Source organism: Styela clava, unplaced genomic scaffold, assembly GCF_964204865.1.
Source record: "Styela clava unplaced genomic scaffold, kaStyClav1.hap1.2 HAP1_SCAFFOLD_257, whole genome shotgun sequence".
NCBI lineage: Eukaryota > Metazoa > Chordata > Ascidiacea > Stolidobranchia > Styelidae > Styela > Styela clava.
This window is the reverse complement of record NW_027556439.1, coordinates 7,501-12,500: the sequence shown is the minus strand read 5'-3', so window position 1 is coordinate 12,500 and position 5,000 is coordinate 7,501. Positions and strand designations below refer to the sequence as shown.

At 55.2% G+C, this 5,000-nt stretch overlaps 1 non-coding gene across 1 annotated transcript; it reads right to left on the bottom strand.

The window, feature by feature from the left end:
* Window positions 1–186: 186 nt before the first annotated feature.
* LOC144418472 (small subunit ribosomal RNA) lies at window positions 187–1,996 on the bottom strand. Its single transcript, XR_013473480.1, has one exon. It is a non-coding gene; the product is annotated as a small subunit ribosomal RNA (ribosomal RNA).
* Between the last annotated feature and the right edge of the window lie 3,004 nt (window positions 1,997–5,000).

The window sequence follows — 5,000 nt, the reverse complement described above, 5'->3', positions numbered from 1 at the left end:
ACCGCCGGGCTGGGCCGGCGGCACATCGAGCGCGGTGCCCAGAAGCCACCATCGCACTCGGCTGCCTTGCTATGCCAACGTGTTACGCGTGTCGCACGGGGCGGAACCCCGATTGACGGCCGCCCTCTCGGCGGCACCCAAAGACAATTCAGTGCGCGGTCGGCCGGGGCCTACCACCACCTTCGGTAATGATCCTTCCGCAGGTTCACCTACGGAAACCTTGTTACGACTTTTACTTCCTCTAAATGATCAAGTTTGATCGTCTTCTCGACACGCCGACGCGGCCGTTGCCAGCCGCGACGGGGCCGATCCAAGGATCTCACTAAACCATTCAATCGGTAGTAGCGACGGGCGGTGTGTACAAAGGGCAGGGACGTAATCAACGTAAGTTGATGACTTGCGCTTACTGGGAATTCCTCGTTCAAGGGAAACAATTGCAAGTCCCTATCCCAATCACGAATGAGGTTCAACGGGTTACCCGGACCTTTCGGCCTAGGTTAGACACTCGCTGCTTCACTCAGTGTAGCGCGCGTGCGGCCCCGGACATCTAAGGGCATCACAGACCTGTTATTGCTCAATCTCGTGTGGCTAAACGCCACTAGTCCCTCTAAGAAGTTAGACGCCGACCGAGAAGGTCGCGTAACTATTTAGCATGCCAGAGTCTCGTTCGTTATCGGAATTAACCAGACAAATCGCTCCACCAACTAAGAACGGCCATGCACCACCACCCACAGAATCAAGAAAGAGCTCTCAATCTGTCAATCCTACCTGTGTCCGGGCCGGGTGAGTTTCCCCGTGTTGAGTCAAATTAAGCCGCAGGCTCCACTCCTGGTGGTGCCCTTCCGTCAATTCCTTTAAGTTTCAGCTTTGCAACCATACTTCCCCCGGAACCCAAAGACTTTGGTTTCCCGGAAGCTGCCGGAAAGGTCGTCATGGTAACGCCTCCCGATCGCTAGTTGGCATCGTTTATAGTCAGAACTAGGACGGTATCTGATCGTCTTCGAACCTCTGACTTTCGCTCTTGATTAAAGAAAACATTCTTGGCGAATGCTTTCGCAGTAGTTCGTCTTCCGCCGATCCAAGAATTTCACCTCTAACGGCAGAGTACGGACGCCCCCGTCTGTCCCTCTTAATCATTACCTCGTGCTCCGAAAACCAACAAAATAGAACCGAGGTCCTATTCCATTATTCCATGCAACACTATGCAGGCGAACAGCCTGCTTTGAACACTCTAATTTTTTCAAAGTAAACTTACCGGCCACCGCCGACACTCAGTCAAGAGCACCGACGGAGAACCGAAGGTGAGGCGAACGCAACCAGTGACACGCCTTGCGACGGACCGGCGGCGCTCGCCCAAAATCCAACTACGAGCTTTTCAACCGCAACAACTTTAGCATACACTGTTGGAGCTGGAATTACCGCGGCTGCTGGCACCAGACTTGCCCTCCAATGGATACTCGTTAAGAGTTTTAGGATGTACTCATTCCAATTACAGGGCCTCGTTAGAGTCCTGTATTGTTATTTTTCGTCACTACCTCCCCGTGTCGGGAATGGGTAATTTGCGCGCCTGCTGCCTTCCTTGGATGTGGTAGCCGTTTCTCAGGCTCCCTCTCCGGAATCGAACCCTGATTCCCCGTTACCCGTTATCACAAAGGTAGGCACGTAGCGTACCTTCGACAGTTGATAGGGCAGACACTTGAATGATACGTCGTCGGTGCAGAGACCGTACGATCCGCGTGGTTATCCAGAGTCATCAAACGTCACAGGACGAACCCGGTCGGTTTTGATCTGATAAAAGCGCGCCTCCCGAAGTCGGCGCTTAATGCATGTATTAGCTCTAGAATTACCACAGTTATCCACTTCGCTTACGAGACCAAATAAACCAAGACTGATTTAATGAGCCATTCGCAGTTTCGCTTTACGAGAACTCGTACTTGCACCTGCATGGCTTAATCTTTGAGACAAGCATATCACTACTGGCAGGATCAACCAGATAGCTGCGACAGCTGCGCTCGGCCCTTGCTGGGCCGCCCGGCGCGTGCTCGTCGCATTCGTTTAAGACCGAGGCGATCGCCTGCGGCCGTACTCAGCTTCGACAGTCGCTGGCCGCGACGTCCACGCCCTCGCCGGCAGTGCCAGGCGGAGCGATTTGCGTTTTTTCTTTGCTCGCCCTCTCTCGGGCTCGATCCATTCAATTTCGCACAAACAAGAGCTCTGCCGGCCGCCTGCAGCGGTGCCTAAAACCCGGGCATAACAATGCGACCGTTCTGCTAGGCCGACAAGCGCTCAAGCCAGACGCTCGATCGAACGCCCCCTACATATTAGTCGAGACAACGGCTCGCTCATTAGCATCGCGTTTGTACTTTAACTTTTTTTGGCTCGGCTTCTTTCGACGCCGATGCCGGCGACGCAGCACTCTCTCGCCCGCCAGCCACCGAGAAAAGGGTGCGCTCCGCCCGGCCCCGCACCGCTCTTTCTTGGCTCATTCGAAATTACTGTCTTTCGCTCTGACATGCCTTACCTAGGGTTAGGTTAGTATGCTTGCACGTTTGTACTTTAACTTTTTTCGGCTCGGCTTCTTTCGACGCCGATGCCGGCGACGCAGCACTCTCTCGCCCGCCAGCCACCGAGAAAAGGGTGCGCTCCGACCGGCCCCGCACCGCTCTTTCTTGGCTCATTCGAAATTACTGTCTTTCGCTCTGACATGCCTTACCTAGGGTTAGGCTAGTATGCTTGCACGTTTGTACTTTAACTTTTTCCGGCTCGGCTTCTTTCGACGCCGATGCCGGCGACGCAGCACTCTCTCGCCCGCCAGCCACCGAGAAAAGGGTGCGCTCCGACCGGCCCCGCACCGCTCTTTCTTGGCTCATTCGAAATTACTGTCTTTCGCTCTGACATGCCTTACCTAGGGTTAGGTTAGTATGCTTGCACGTTTGTACTTTAACTTTTTTCGGCTCGGCTTCTTTCGACGCCGATGCCGGCGACGCAGCACTCTCTCGCCCGCCAGCCACCGAGAAAAGGGTGCGCTCCGACCGGCCCCGCACCGCTCTTTCTTGGCTCATTCGAAATTACTGTCTTTCGCTCTGACATGCCTTACCTAGGGTTAGGTTAGTATGCTTGCACGTTTGTACTTTAACTTTTTTCGGCTCGGCTTCTTTCGACGCCGATGCCGGCGACGCAGCACTCTCTCGCCCGCCAGCCACCGAGAAAAGGGTGCGCTCCGACCGGCCCCGCACCGCTCTTTCTTGGCTCATTCGAAATTACTGTCTTTCGCTCTGACATGCCTTACCTAGGGTTAGGTTAGTATGCTTGCACGTTTGTACTTTAACTTTTTTCGGCTCGGCTTCTTTCGACGCCGATGCCGGCGACGCAGCACTCTCTCGCCCGCCAGCCACCGAGAAAAGGGTGCGCTCCGCCCGGCCCCGCACCGCTCTTTCTTGGCTCATTCGAAATTACTGTCTTTCGCTCTGACATGCCTTACCTAGGGTTAGGTTAGTATGCTTGCACGTTTGTACTTTAACTTTTTTCGGCTCGGCTTCTTTCGACGCCGATGCCGGCGACGCAGCACTCTCTCGCCCGCCAGCCACCGAGAAAAGGGTGCGCTCCGACCGGCCCCGCACCGCTCTTTCTTGGCTCATTCGAAATTACTGTCTTTCGCTCTGACATGCCTTACCTAGGGTTAGGTTAGTATGCTTGCACGTTTGTACTTTAACTTTTTTCGGCTCGGCTTCTTTCGACGCCGATGCCGGCGACGCAGCACTCTCTCGCCCGCCAGCCACCGAGAAAAGGGTGCGCTCCGACCGGCCCCGCACCGCTCTTTCTTGGCTCATTCGAAATTACTGTCTTTCGCTCTGACATGCCTTACCTAGGGTTAGGTTAGTATGCTTGCACGTTTGTACTTTAACTTTTTTCGGCTCGGCTTCTTTCGACGCCGATGCCGGCGACGCAGCACTCTCTCGCCCGCCAGCCACCGAGAAAAGGGTGCGCTCCGCCCGGCCCCGCACCGCTCTTTCTTGGCTCATTCGAAATTACTGTCTTTCGCTCTGACATGCCTTACCTAGGGTTAGGTTAGTATGCTTGCACGTTTGTACTTTAACTTTTTTCGGCTCGGCTTCTTTCGACGCCGATGCCGGCGACGCAGCACTCTCTCGCCCGCCAGCCACCGAGAAAAGGGTGCGCTCCGACCGGCCCCGCACCGCTCTTTCTTGGCTCATTCGAAATTACTGTCTTTCGCTCTGACATGCCTTACCTAGGGTTAGGCTAGTATGCTTGCACGTTTGTACTTTAACTTTTTCCGGCTCGGCTTCTTTCGACGCCGATGCCGGCGACGCAGCACTCTCTCGCCCGCCAGCCACCGAGAAAAGGGTGCGCTCCGACCGGCCCCGCACCGCTCTTTCTTGGCTCATTCGAAATTACTGTCTTTCGCTCTGACATGCCTTACCTAGGGTTAGGTTAGTATGCTTGCACGTTTGTACTTTAACTTTTTTCGGCTCGGCTTCTTTCGACGCCGATGCCGGCGACGCAGCACTCTCTCGCCCGCCAGCCACCGAGAAAAGGGTGCGCTCCGACCGGCCCCGCACCGCTCTTTCTTGGCTCATTCGAGTTTACTGTCTTCCGCTCTGACATGCCTTACCTAGGGTTAGGCTAGTATGCTTGCACGTTTGTACTTTAACTTTTTTCGGCTCGGCTTCTTTCGACGCCGATGCCGGCGACGCAGCACTCTCTCGCCCGCCAGCCACCGAGAAAAGGGTGCGCTCCGACCGGCCCCGCACCGCTCTTTCTTGGCTCATTCGAAATTACTGTCTTTCGCTCTGACATGCCTTACCTAGGGTTAGGTTAGTATGCTTGCACGTTTGTACTTTAACTTTTTTCGGCTCGGCTTCTTTCGACGCCGATGCCGGCGACGCAGCACTCTCTCGCCCGCCAGCCACCGAGAAAAGGGTGCGCTCCGACCGGCCCCGCACCGCTCTTTCTTGGCTCATTCGAGTTTACTGTCTTTC